Source organism: Mus musculus, chromosome 2, assembly GCF_000001635.26.
Source record: "Mus musculus strain C57BL/6J chromosome 2, GRCm38.p6 C57BL/6J".
Classification (NCBI taxonomy): domain Eukaryota; kingdom Metazoa; phylum Chordata; class Mammalia; order Rodentia; family Muridae; genus Mus; species Mus musculus.
Window position 1 is genome coordinate 6,464,661 of NC_000068.7, and position 14,415 is coordinate 6,479,075.

Here is a 14,415-nt window from a genome sequence, read left to right on the forward strand (position 1 = left end):
AGGTGGGCCCGAGCTCTTTGGATGAAGTTGAAGGGATGTGGAGGGGTGTTCCCCTTCCACAGAAAACACTCTCCATAGCAGTGATGCTGTGTTCTGGAGAAGGCCTCTGGGGGCAAAGGGGCAACTTCTGGTTGCCATGGTAACTAGGTGAACGGATAGCTTTGTGTTTGGTTTTAAGTAAGATTTTTTTTTTTTTAATTACTCAAAAGAATAGAAAAGTGAAAGTCAGGGCTAAGAGCCCCTCTCTCCTCAGTTTTACTTAAAAAGCCTTTTCAGACCAGGCTAGCAGGGAGTGAGATTAAACAGGTGGACATTGCTCCGTATAGTTCTGATACTAAACAGGGTACTCGGTTGTTACCCGAAGGTAAGCTGGAGTGATTTGCAAGGAACCCAGAGTTAGTGAGTGTTTGGTAGCACCAGTCACGTTGTTCCCACAGGGAAGATGCAATGAACACATTTGGTTTAGGTATCTAAACAAAATACCTGACAGAATTCCTGAAGAGGCAAGTTGGCTGAGAAGAGGTTTGTCTCTGCTCACAGTTCGGTGATGGGGAAGGTATGGAGCCCGAGGCAGCCAGCCGCGTGATAGCGGTAGACAAGGGCATTCGACTGGAAGCCAGGTCAGCCTTTTATCCTTGAGCTCCACATAGCCCCAAGTCAGCCAGCCAGGTGCCTAGTTTCAACAATCTCCTGGACCTTCCAGCACCATCAGCTGGAACCAAAAGCTCAGACGCTTGAGGCTATAGGGGACATTTCACAGCCAGATCCTAAGAAACCATCTTTAAGGCGGGAAAGAGGAACCGTCCCCTGGCTTGGGGCTTCTCTCCGTTTCTCAGCCTCTCTGGCTGGACAAGTGTCACCGAGTGGCCACTGCTCATAACAGTGTCCCAGGGTCTGGACCCCTGCTACCCGTCCAGAACATGGGTGGCAATGTAGCTCTTTTTCAGAGCCAGAAAGGATGTATGCACGAGCTCTGCTGGCTCTCCCAATCACCGCTCACATCTTTCTGGTCCCACCTCCTCTCTGGACGCAGCCTTTGATTTTTTTTCCATCTCATTCTGTGGGAAGAGCCTGTGTGAGGAGCCGCCCTCACATTTGCCATTATAAGATGGCGCTGACAGCTGTGTTCTAAGTGTTAAACATAATCTGCACACGTGCAGGGGCAGTTTTCCCGCCATGTGTTCTGCATTTCTCGTGATGACAACTGGGCCAATGGGCTGCAGCCAATCAGGGAGTAATACGTCCTAGGCGGAGGATAATTCTCCTTAAAAGGGACGGGGTTTTGCCATTCTTTTTCTCTCTCTTGCTTTCTTGTTCTTGTTCTTTTTCTTGCTTTCTTGCTCTCTCTTGCTCTTGCGCTCTTGCTTTCTTGTTCTTGTTCTTTTTCTTGCTCTCTTGCTCTCTGGCTCCTGAAGATGTAAGCAATAAAGCTTTGCCGCAGAAGATTCCGGTTTGCTGCGTTCTTCCTGGCCGGTCGCGTGAACGCGTGTAAGAAGCCTGTGCCTCACTCGGAGGCAGTTGAGTGCATGCTGCATCTGTGAAGCCTGGAGCACCCTCAAGCACCACTCCTACTCCGGTAAGAGCTGGTGGGAAACGGAGCTGGAGAAGGTAGCGCCAGTTCCCCAAGTGAGGAGCGAGGGGCTCTGACTGTGCTGCCAGGCAAGTGTGAAGATGGCACTTGGAGCAAATGGCCCAGGGTGACTGAGCCATGGCTCCCTTCTCATAGGACACGCCCCCTTCCCAGGGAGGGGCCAGGGCATAAACACTTTATTTGCTGCAAAGAACAAATCTGCATCCTTTCAAGGGCATTTCGTCAAGGTCCTAGAATATGGATTTTGCAACTCAATTTAGGCCTGCTTTTCTTACATGCACTTTGGCTTATTACGGTCTGTCTAGGAGCCGCTGAAAACATAGCATGAGTTAATGTAACTTGAGTCCTGTTAGTTTCTTTTGGCAGAACCATCTCAAATCAACAGGAAATTGCTTTCCTGTGTTTGCTTTCTGCCGGTCGGATCCATTGCAGTTGCTGGCTCCCTTAGACTCTTCTTTCTTCATGAGTTATTCGACAATATGTCCTGCACTTACCCCAGCCAATCATGCTCTGTGACACATCAAGTCTACATATGACTTGTGACTTGTGTGTATGTGTTTGCTTACATTTAGAATGTGTGGTGATAACTCCAGGGGTGCAGTGCACAGGATGGCAGAGGCTCTGTCTCCCTGCCAGAGCCATCATAAGAACAGACTGTTCACACCTACCATTAATGCCACCTTTCCCACTGGGATGGGGAACCCGCCTGGCTAAGTGATGTGGAGTGAGCCCTTTCTTCTAGACAGTGGGACTGTGGCTTCCCTGCCAGGTGCTTCCAAGCCCAAATTCACAGCCCCTTCCTTGGTGGCTAAGGGAGCCATAGGTGTGCTCAGCTTGGACCTACATATGTAAGTGCAAGGCTCCTTGTGGTGAGAAAAAGGTGAGCCAGGGAAAACAGAGACAAGCTTGTCCCAGAATGCCTCGGGCCACTGTGGAACTCCAAGAAACTAAGAATTGCCCATTGGAAGTCGGCTTCAGTGTGTGAGTGGAAGAATGACCACATTCTCGTGAGGAACTCACTGCTTCCGTTGTTAATTGTGTACATTCATGTTGGAGGTGCAGGTGAGTAGCCGGGGGCAGAGAGACTTTGCCAGAGGTCAACCCAGGGCATCATTATTGAGGATTCCTTCACCTGGTTCTTCTAGACTGTGTCTTCCTAGGTGGCCCTGTTTGGCCTGGAACTCACAGAGACCTGCCTGCCTCTGCCTCTCAAGCAGGATTAAAGGTGTGTGCCACATAATTCCTGCCTTTCACTTTGTTCTCTGACTCTTTGTTCCACTTTGTCCCTCACTGGGACCTGGGCTTCACAGAGTAAGCTAGGTCCACCAGCCATCTTCTTGTTTCTGACTCCAGCACTGGGGTTATGAGCATATGACATTATGTCTATAGTTTTAGGATGGTGCTGGGTTCAAACTCAGGCCCCACGCTGACAAGTAGTTTGCTAACGAGCTACCCACCCACCCTGTTTATAACTATTAAATATACACAGAATATAGGCCTCGGTCTTCTTGTCATTAATTAAATTATTTTGAGGTCTGATCAAAGCACAGTTCTGTTTTTTAAAGGGTCTATCATTTAGAGTTACAGATTAAGACACAGACGAAATGAGATAAGTATTGGAATAATTATGGGTGAGAAGAAGCAGATGATATAGTCAAACAAGACTGGCTATGTGTTGAAAATGAGCTAAGTCAGGGATTATCAGGCATTTAAATGTGCTTCAACTCTTCCACTTTTCAAAAGGTGTATTTTTTAGGGACTGGGGACATGGCTCAGTTGGTAACGTGCTCAGTTCAGATTCCATCACTGTGTCAAAGTCAGGCATGGCGGTAGATGTTTGTTATTATAGATGTGGGGTGGGGGTAGGGTGGGATGGGGGGCTAGTTTATAGAGCTTATTGGCCAGCTGACTACCTGCATTGCTGAGCTCCAGGTTTGGAGAGAGCATAAAATAGAAAGCAGCGGAGGGAGACAAGTGACATTGCCTCTGTCCTCCACATACCACAGGTGAGCACATGTCTGCGTGCAAACCATGCACACACCCATGGGGACGTGTAGACACACCACACCACGCCATACTTCTTAATAACTTGAAAAATATTTTTATTGGTATATGTGTGTGTGTGCGTGCGTGCGTGCGTGCATATGCATGTATGATGCCCACGAACAAGTGTATGTGGAAGGCACAGTGTATACTGAGCTGTTTTCTGTCCTGTGAGTGTGATGTCAGTGTTCATCACTCCTCGGGTGCTGGGCTGTTGTTGTACAGGGGCCTTATTTCCCAGTGGAGGAGATTAAGGCTCACTGAGGACCCAGAGTCTTCCTGGAACCCAGCAGGGCATGTGAGGGAGGCTGAACCCAAGGCAGCAACAGTGGCTCTCCTGTGTCTCTCTGCCTAGTGCCACCTCCAGGTGACCCTATGGCTTCCTGGGCAGCAATAGCTTCATGTGGAGAAATCAGCACACTTGCGGGCTCAGCAGTCCTCTGATCGTGGTGTTTGGAGCCCAAAAGGGAAGGGGACTTAACCACCCTGAGCAGCCCACCCACCGCATGCCTCAGCAGGCTTTCCCCCAACATGGGAATGACTGATTGATTCCGGGAGACAAGCCGGCTGGTTCACATTGCCCGAGGAGATTTTCCTTATTGTCTTGTTTTGGGTTGTTGTTGTTTTCCCATTGGCTGGAAATTTAGAACATGCCACTCTAGGGCAAAGAATTCTCAGAACTCTACCCAGTGATTGCTAAGCTAATTTGCTGTCATAGCAACTTTAGAGTTTGCTCCACCTCCTCTCTTTTCCTGGAGACAGGTTAGTCTCAAACTCAGTACCCTCGAGCCTCAGTCCCTTGAGTGCAGGGATTGCAACCCCCAGATACCACCACATCTCTAAGCGGCCTCTGAATTTTACAGCCTCGCTTTACCTGAGGCTCACACACACCTGTGAGGACAACAGCCACTGTTGTCATCTGAAAGTAGACAACAGCGGCGTGAATGAGTCAAGGTCTCAGCCAGGTTTTACAGAGTTAGGGAGGGAGATAGAAGACAGTAGGTCCCTAGACGGCAGTTCAGTGCTTGCTTCTGGCAAATGCTAGTCTGCAATGCGCCACCTAGTGGCAGGATTCACATACAGGCTCAAGTGCGCCTCATTAGAATGACTTCAATCTACATGTGGACAGGAACACAGCGTCTTCTGTCTTGTCACTCTGCTGACCTTTACGCTGAGTCCACTGTTGAGCTAGAAACTGAGTCGCTCTTTCACGTTGCTGTCCACAGGAAGGAAGAAAGGAAGGGTAGGGCAAGCAATGTCCACTGAAAACAAACAGTGCATTCGGGTAGCTACAGCATCCCCTCTGCTGATAGCCCTCAGACCAGTGCTGGTCAGGCAGTGCATGCATAGCCAGGGCTTAGAATGAGCTCAGATGAAAGGTAGTCAAGAGCCGGGCGTGGTGGCACATGCCTTTAATCCCAGAACTTGGGAGGCAGAGGCAGGTGGATTTCTGAGTTTGAGGCCAGCCTGGTCTACAAAGTGAGTTCCAGGACAGCCAGAGCTATACAGAGAAACCCTGTCTCAAACAACAACAACAACAACAGCAACAACAACAACAACAACAACAACGAAAGGAAGGAAGGAAGGAAGGAAGGAAGGAAGAAAGAAAGAAAGAAAGAAAGAAAGAAAGAAAGTAAGTTAGTTAAGAAGGAAACTTACTTAGAAGAGGAGGACATCTTCTGTGCTGACGCAGTGTCTGGTCCAGTTACACATGACCCACCCACCCCTCCACACAGCTGGTTCTGTCCAGATCCTGTGCGATCTTGTCCATCCAGCCCACATCCAGGCTCCTCTTGGTCTGGAATCCTCGACCCCAGAGGCAAACTGGTCCACCTCTTTCTTTCTAGTCTGCTTCTCAGTGACAAGGAAGGCACTAGTGGGATAGGGCAAGGGAGCCTTGGATATTAAAGTTTTGTCTCCACAGGATCCCTGGGGACCCGAGGTCCATGCCCACACTGTCTTCTAGCCACAAGAGTGACTTCTTTGCCTGCAGGATTGGGTTAGAGTCATTCCATCACAGCTAACTTCCAGTCTACATAAGACGTTTCTTCCTGCAAATGGTCTGTAACTTACACAAACCACTTTGTGGGTCAGAATCTAGCTAGTCACACGTAACTGCAGTGGGTTCTGGGAAGTATACTTTCTAATCTGCAGGTCATACACCCAGCTGTCCTTAGTAAAGGGTTTCATTGATTAAGAGAGGAAGGGAAGAAGTAGTGAGGTACAGTTCAGCGTTTGTGCCCCCTCTAGCCTGGGATGTAATTCCCTGTAATCTTTACTGTCCAGAAACGAGGCATTTTCTGTATCTCAGAATCCTGCCACCAGCCCAGACGTCATAAGAGCATTCATTGGAATGCTATCCTTTCTTTAGGTTGGGCACTGAAACGAAGGGTCCCACTAGTCCAGATCATTGGTAGCTATAACAACAGACTGCCTGTCATTTATCCGGCTTCCATTTTGTGCTAATTACTCTTTGAAATGATCTCCATTGGCTCAATCTTCACAGCCCCCCTGGGGGCACGTATTCAGACAACTCTGTTCTCTGTCAGGAGAGGCTTCTAAAGGCCAAAATTTAGGGACCTTTCTCACCACCTCTCTAATTCCCCAGGTTTGCTCCGACCCAGTCCCTTAGGAAGAAGGTGAGAAGGTGGTCTTTTGCAATGCGCAAGGACACCCGTGAGCATGCTAAGCAGCTCAATTAACTCTGAGTTTGTTGTAGGATCAGTATGTCGTGGAAAGTAGAACTCTCCGAAGAAGAGAACATGTGCATCTGGGAGATCAGGGAGCTGCCTGGAATCAGAAGCCCGGATTTGACCTTTGCCCACATTTATTTCTGTCTCCCACACTAAATATTACTATTGGGCATGTGCGTTCTGTGCTCTCTCACTAGCATAGTCATAAACACAGTTAACTTAAAAACAAATACAGAAGTGTGTTTGGCTTATTAGACATCCTTGCTTAATGGAATGCATGACCCCCCAAAGCCAGGAAGCAGACGCCTGCCTGCTTCCTGCCCTGCCACCATCCCCAGGCTCATAGGGGAGAGGGAGGTGTGACCATTCTGTGGCAGTAGCATTTTGCACCAGGCCAGGGTGTGTGATTCTGCAGCAGTTGGGAAGGTGCTGGCTGGACCCATCTCAGGCAGCAGGAACATTCTGGCAGCCAATTACAAATCCTCTCTCAGAGCTGGGAGAAGGTGCGATCACTTCTCCAGGCTCCCCTGGGATCTCTTTTCCAGTGTGCAGAATGGGCCTCCCCAGGGCCCCTGCTCTGCCGGCTCCCCTATCTATGCCTCATGAATAGATTGCCAAGTCCCAGTCCTTCAAGTCCCAGTGAGAGTGGGGGAAAGCCGGCAGCCTCCTCTCTTCTGTCTAAGTCTGCTTGGGCTGCTATAGCCAAGTGCTCTGTCTGAGGGGTTTGAGCTCAAGTGCTGGGATTAAAGGCGTGCGCCACCATGCCCGGCTGTAACGTTCTTTCATAACTCTCAGTGATGACGGGGCCACTGTTACCTCCCTATTTAATAGCTTGCTTGTATTACCCCAAACTCTCATGCTGGTGTCTGAAACACAGTGCCTTGGCACATGACTGTTTAGAGAGGGGTTCTTTCCAGACGCAACTAGTTAAAATGAAGCTGTTAATAGTGGAGGGAGGCTATCATATGACTGATGTCCTTTTAAAAAGAGGAAACTGGAGATACACACACACACACACACACCATGTGAGCATGAAGGAAGAGCTGAGAAGCAATCCCAGAGACAAGGGGAAAGGCACCAAGCAAGACCCTTCTTGTCGTCAGAAGGAGCAGACCCATACTGTACTTTTTTGTTGGATTTCCAGCCTCAGAGTCCCACTCCTACCCTGTTCTGTGCCGGTTAGGGAAGAAGAACTTCTGTTGTGTCCATGAACAGAGAACAGCAGCGGTCTCTAACTTCCGCACAGGGGAACCTGCAGGTGTTGGAGACAGTGGAATGGCCTCGGATGATGAATCAGGGAGGCTGTGTCCTCTGCTCTCTGGCCCTCCACCGTTCATTCTCCTGTGTAAGTGCCAGTGTGTGTTTCTTTCTCCAGCCTCACGCTCTAAACAAGATGCCTCTGGCAGAGGCCCGGGTAGATGGAGTCTCTCAAGTCCAGTACAACTTCATTGTCCCTGACTTATGAAGGTAAGAGCCAGAATCACCCAGAAGCCCGAGAGCTTCCTGTTGGGTTACTTGTTTTACCATCTATATTGAAAAGAGTTGACTAATATAACTATCCCTTGATAACAGGACAGGGGATGTCTGCCCTTCACAGACATGGGCTGACTTGTCTGTTTGTCTCTTTCCATTGTTTGTGAAGGGCCCCCTTCTCTCTATAGAATCAAGGAATGTGTCATATAGAGTCTTCCAGATTTAATATCTGAACTTGATTAACTGTCCATCTTGAGTTCTGTCTGAGTTCTGGGACCTTTGTCTTCCCATCTCTGAATCTGTGTGCTTCTTTCTTTGTTACAGCGTGAGGTTTCCGCCATCTCCTATGACGAGGAGTCTCAGTCCCCATACGTAGAGGGAACATTTCTGTCTGACCCTAGCAAGGAGTCAGGAGACATGCACAATGCTGGTCTGACTTGCACCGGGAATTCTTGTCTACTGTCATGTTGAGCCCTCGCCTGCCCTCTCTCAGTCCAGCCTGCCAATCAGGGACCACAGTGGTACCTGCCACAGAACTGCACGCTGCCTGAGTTAGTTCCCATAGCTGTTAGCAAAGATCCTCAGTGACCGAGCCCCTTGTTAGAGCTGCCCAGTACCTAAGAGCCGTTGGAATAAATACACACTTATTCTAGTTTTATTTTATGTCCAACATTAAATTCACTTTGAGAACAATGCCTGATACACAGTCCTTGCTAGAATGTCTGTGTGGGTTCAGACAGGAGGCAGAGATCATAGAATGACTTGAACACTGGGAAGACATGTATAAAGATTTATTGAGCACCAAGGGAAGGTAGCTGTAGGTGTGGGATCCTGGTGGCTGTCCTTGGCTGAGAGTCTGCAGGGCAAGCTTAGAGGGGTCAGCGTTCATGGGACAAACCAGCAAACACAGTACAAGGGGAGAAAGATTTATTCATTCTTGGCTTCAGAAGGGTCAGTCTATGAGGACTTGATGAAGCATGATAGATGCAGCATGCCATAGAGGCCAGAAAGCAGAGAAAAGGCAAATGGGACCATGACATCGCAAGCCTGACCCAGGGGACTGACTTGCTCCTACTAGACCCCAGGCCTACAAGGTGGACAGCCAACATTCAACAATGAGCCCGTGGAGTACATTCAACATCCATGTCCCAATGAGGGGGTCACCTCTCATCCAGGAAAGCAAAATTGTGGGGTACTGGGCAATACAAACTGTGCAGGGGGCCTTGGCCAGAACTGGCCCACATCACTGGGCAGCAGCAACAGCCTTCTAGTACAGGGTTGAGCAAGGCACGCAGAGAAGTCAGGGCATTGCTGCTGGCCTAGGCTTGGTGCATACTGGTGTCTGTGTAGGGGGACCTTCAGCAAAGTAGGCATTAGGGAGATCCGAGGCCCTGAAGCTACTATCTGTGTGCTAGGACAGAGGGCAAGGTGTTCTCTGCACCTCAGCCATGCATAGGTATGGCCAACCACAGGGCAGCAGGAACGCATACAATAAAGCTCACACAGTAAAATGTACACTATCCCTCTCCTGTCCTCTACTGGCGGATCTGAGCATCACAAAAAGGGGACTTGTTCAAGAGAGACACCTCCCCCACTCCCCCACCTCCAAGCTGTCACAGCAGTTAGATGATAAGTTGATAACTAAAACCCCAGGCTAAAAACTGTGGTATTTACCCACAACGTTAAGAAGCGTGAAGTTATTAGGATTATTTTTTTAGAAAAACTGTTTAGTTAGCATTTCCTCAGGGGAACACCTTGTCATTATGCACGTATGTGATTTACATGCCACCCTGTTGTTAGCATGTATGTTATCCACATGCCTCACATGGAGAGGTCTTTATTCAAATCCTCTGCTCACTTTTCAGTAGGAGTATTTGGTGTTTACCCAGTGTTTGTTGCCACTGTTTGCAGTTGTGTTGAAGGAGTGAGTGTCTGTATATTTCAGATAGTCACTCCTGATAGTCTAGGTGGGCTGCAAATATCTTCTCGAACGCCACAGGCTGCTCTCTCTGCCGTGTGTAACATTCGGTCTCCCACAGTCCCGCTTCTCTTTTGCTCGCTGGAAATCATCACAAAGTCAACACATTTCTTCCCTGTCATTTCTCTCAGGTGTTTCTATATTTTGTAGTTTAGATCTTTAATCCATTGTTGATTTCTGGAGGAATGGCATGAAGGCAAGGTTCAGTTTCACTCTTCTTCATTTGACTGTGCAGGTTTTGTAAGACCAGTTGTTTAAGGGACCGTTCTTGTCCCGGTGACTGTTCCCGGCTCCTGTCACAGACCAGTGACCAGGTGTGTGAGCTCATTTCATGGATCTGTATTCCATCCTACTATTTCTTGCAAATGATCTTTTAAGTTTGCATTTGTTTGTTTATTTACAGGGTGTGTGCATGTGTGCTTTTGTGCGTGTGTGGACATCCGGGGGCAACTTGTGGAATGGGCTCTCTCCTTCACTGTGTGTGTTCAGGAACTAGCTTGGATTGGCAAGCTTGCTGGTAAGTGCCTTACCTACTGGGCCATCTCAGCAGCTTCTGTGTATGTTTTTATTCCAGGCCCATACTGGTTGGTGCTGGTTTGAAAAAGAGCTTCACTATATAGCCCACGGTGGCCTTCAACTCATCCTCCTGCCTCAGCTTTCTAAATTCTGGGACGGTTGGTAGGTGCCACCATACTGGCAAACAAAGCTTGTTTTGTTTTCTGTGGATCTTAATAAAGTTTGAAATCAGGAGGAGTGATTGCTTCTTGCTTTAATATTCCTTTTCTAGGTTTCCTTGATCCCTTTGGGCCCCATGTGAAATACAGGATTATTTATTGTTTCTGTAAAATTGAGTTTTTTATGAAGATTGTGATGAGTCTGTAGACAGAGTTTGTAGATAAGAATTTGAAATATATTACCTTACGTATTGTATTCTTTTTGATGCTGCCATATGCTGAATTGTCGTCCTTTCCCTGTGGGATGGTGTGTTGATGATGTATAAATGCCATTTATTGTTGAATGTTGACAGTGTACCCTACAGTTTTTCTGGATTTGTTTGTATTATGAGTATTAGTTGTGTAAGACCCCCGAAGCTGGGCCTCCGCTCAAGTCCCGGGATGAGCTGGCCAGCACCCCAATGACTCGAAAGAAAACCACATCTGATGCAAACTGCAAGAGGTTTTATTATCAGCAAGCTGAGCCATGCAGGGCAGGTGAGTAGGGGGCTTTTAACAGCTAGCTGAGGAATTGGGAGGAGTTGGGAGGAGAGTTGGCTACAGCTCCTTTCTGGAGAGGTGGGTGAGGGAGTGAGCTGCAGCCTCCTTTCTGGCGTCTATTTCTATGTCCTTGTAGGTCTTCCTACAATTATCGCATCTCTGGCTGTAAGGCACAAAAACAAAAAGGCTTTTTGCTGGCTTTAGAGAACAAAGAGCTTCTTTCTGGCTGTATTTTTAGAGATCAGGGAAAACAAGCTTGGGGAACGTCCAGGGGCTTTACCTTCCAGGGAGAAACGCTCTAAGTCGGGGTCTCACAGTTGTAGCGATGTTTTGATAGAGTCTTTAGGGTTTTCTGATGTTAGGCCACTGTGTGTTCCCAGAGCCTTATCTCTTCCATTACAGTGGGTGTCTTTGTTTTCTTTTTCTTATGCAACTGCATTGGCTAGGATTTCTAGTTCCAAGTTAGGGTGGCCACTGTGAGAATGTTAACTGGAGCAGGTGCGGGTGAAGATGTCCAGGAACACTTGTCAGTGGGAAGGTAAAATGATGTGGCCATTGTGGGAAACAGCATAGAGACTGTAAAACAAAACAAAACAAAACAAAACAAAACAAAACCAAAACCAAACCACAGAGCCATCATATGATCCAACAACCCCAGTCCTGGGTATACATACATACATGCATACATACATACATATATACATGTGTGTGTGTGTGTGTATGTTTATAGAGAGAATAAAATAAAATAAATTGGGGTTTTGTTTGTTTGTTCCTGTATTTTGGGACAGGGTTTCTCTGTGTGGCCCTGGCTCTCCTGAAACTCATTCTGTAGACCAAATTGGTCTAAGTGTCAGAGATCCGTCTGTCTCTGCCTTCCAAATGTTGGGATTAAAGGTGTGGACCACCATGTGGTTTAAACCTACTATCTTGAAGAGATATTTGTCCTTCCATGACCAGTGCATTGTTGCTCAAGCCCATGAGAGGTGACTAGGTAATGGCAGTGCAGAACACACACACACTCCGGCCTAGTTAACCCTTAAAAAGACAGAAGCCTGGATGCTTTTGTCAACTCAGAAGAACCTGGAAATCAAGAGGCTAAGTGAGATGAGCGAGTCACAGAGGGGTAGATCCTGCTGTCCAAAGTATTTAAATAAACCCACAGAAGTGCATACTACAGCGTGGTTGCCTGGGGTTGAGGGTGAGAAGCAGGGGGTGGGGTGGGGTGGAGTCGGGAGTGTTACTCCCAGTTGGCCTGACTTTCAGTTGTGTGGCTAATAGTGTGGCAATTATGAGGAAGCCAGATGTGCTGTCACATGACTGAAATCCCAAGGCTTGGTGAGGTCGAGGCAAGATTTGGTTACCACCAAAGAAGAAAGAAAAAAAAGCAAAAACAACAACAACAAAAACAAAACCCCAAACAACAACAGTAAGCAAACAAACACACAAATGAAACAATAAACCCACAGAGGGTACACGGGAGTTTTGAGGTGATGGAGATGATGTCTGTTACCTTGGATTCAGTGAGATCGTCACGAACGAAGCAAACATGTCTGTAGTCATCTGTACATTAAGTGCTTGCATTTGGGGAGTTAACTGGTGGTAGCTTTGTGTGGCTCTAAACCCAGCCCTGGGGACCAGAGACAGCCAAACCTCCAGAGTGCTTGTCCAGCTAGCCTAGCTGAGTCCAGAGCCTCTTATCTGGTGAGAGACCCTGTGTGGAGTCGGTAAGAATGAGCACAATAGAAAAGACACATGGTGTCCTGCTCTGGTGAGCACACGTGCATTTATGGGTGCATGTCCATGCACAGTCATGTGCGTGCATCACACACACACTACACACAGAAATAAAGACATTAGTTATACCTCAGTAAAGCTTCTTCAAAAAGAAGTCTGTTTAATGCTTTGAAAAATATCTTTGTGATCTGTTTTCTTCATGTGCCTAGCATGTGAGGAGTTTCCTTCTGGCTCTGGAGATACTGAACTGGGGTTTGCATGTGCAAGGCAAGCAAGCGTTCCTCCACTGAGCCCCCTCCCTCCCTCCCAAGCCTTTCTTCATGATGCAGTGAGAGAGAGTGGGCTCCTCAGGAAGGCAGCACGGTGCCACACCAATCATATAAGATGAGCACATTCCTGTGTTAGAAAAGATGATGCCTGGCTGGCTCTACTGCGTCCCACTGCCTGTTGCCCTCTGTCCCCATCACCCTCTTCTTTTTGAGGATGAGAGAATATAATAAAGAAGGGAAGGTTCTAGTTGTCTCCTCTTGTCATCTCAGCCATGCCCAGGAGGAGCTGCGGAGAAAGTGTTGAAGTCTCTAGAATCACAGCCAACAAGTGCTAACTCACCCCTTTTCCTCTTTCCCTCCCTGTCACTATCTCCCCTGTGACCTGGGATTCACCTCTCTTGGGCCCAGAGAGCTGGAAGGAGTGACAGAAAGGCCATGAGGAGACCTGGTTTCTTGAACCATATGAATCAGTGCCCACCAAGTGTCCTGCAGAGACCCTGTTGCTGGCCCTGGCCCGGGCCCTGTGCCGGGTAAGCAATGCTTTCTAGTCTCTGTTGCTGGATCTTATCTCGTGATTCTCTACAGGGTCTGCAGCATCCCCAGCTTTTACAACAGATTCCATAATCTGTTTGGTGGAGTACTGGAAAATCCTACCGAAGACATGGAAGCTACCAGACCTTCTTCAAACGGGTGAAATCTCATAGCATCTTGGCTTATCTTGACAGCTGACATCTACTTTAAGTCGAAGTGTTTACTCATCAAGACGTCTTTGCCGACACGCACACTTGCCTGAAGACATCACGCACACATGCGTAAGCACTCACGTGGACCCGAGGGTTTGCAGCCTCACAGGAACAGTGCTCGTGGAGGAAGTCCTGTGTGACTCATTCTGTTTGTGTGCTTGGCTGATGTTTCCGGTTTCCATGTAATTTGCTCCTTTTGTATCAAGACAGAAGTAACGGTGTTTTGCCTCTTTTATTACTTATTGTAATCACTGTGGTATTCAGGATCATCTGCAAAACACCATTCAGCAGGAGGGTGGGCACATCGACAGCCTCTTCCCTGTCAGGGTGAAAGCAGAGGGTGTCACCCTTGTCAGATGTCTTGATGAGGCAGAAGGGACAGAAATGCTAGCAGGGCGAGGTCCCTGACCTGCTAATAGACAGGCCCGATTTCCTCTGAAGGGGAGCTCTTGTGTTTTCCCAGCTGGCAAGGCCCAGACTCTCTTCTGTCGATTATTATTTTGTTTCAAAGGCTGCTGGGCTGAGCTGTCCAAATATGGCAGCAGAAGATGGAGCAAGCCCCGTCAAACGTTCAGACTATGAGGCTCCACTCAGAGGTTAGATGTTCTTGGCTTTTTTTGTGGAAAGGTTTAACAGCTTCCTTCCTTCCCGTGCTCCCTCCTGGCCCTCCCAGGGGT

At 48.0% G+C, this 14,415-nt stretch overlaps 2 long non-coding RNA genes across 9 annotated transcripts; one reads left to right on the plus strand and one right to left on the minus strand.

Annotated features, from left to right (window-relative positions):
- Window positions 1-1,418: 1,418 nt before the first annotated feature.
- Window positions 1,419-13,959, plus strand: Gm13391. Of its 8 annotated transcripts, none has more exons than XR_003953992.1 (4): window positions 1,419-1,576; window positions 7,703-7,794; window positions 13,404-13,525; window positions 13,721-13,959. It is a non-coding gene; the product is annotated as a predicted gene 13391 (long non-coding RNA). The 8 variants fall into 8 exon arrangements; XR_865952.1 differs by lacking the exons at window positions 13,404-13,525; window positions 13,721-13,959 and adding exons at window positions 8,125-10,092; window positions 10,182-10,800; XR_865953.1 differs by lacking the exons at window positions 13,404-13,525; window positions 13,721-13,959 and adding exons at window positions 8,125-10,092; window positions 10,353-10,800.
- On the minus strand, window positions 10,981-13,432 carry Gm52546. Its single transcript, XR_003953993.1, has 3 exons — window positions 12,503-13,432; window positions 11,273-11,568; window positions 10,981-11,155 (listed from the first exon to the last, which is right to left on the minus strand). It is a non-coding gene; the product is annotated as a predicted gene, 52546 (long non-coding RNA).
- Window positions 13,960-14,415: the final 456 nt, after the last annotated feature.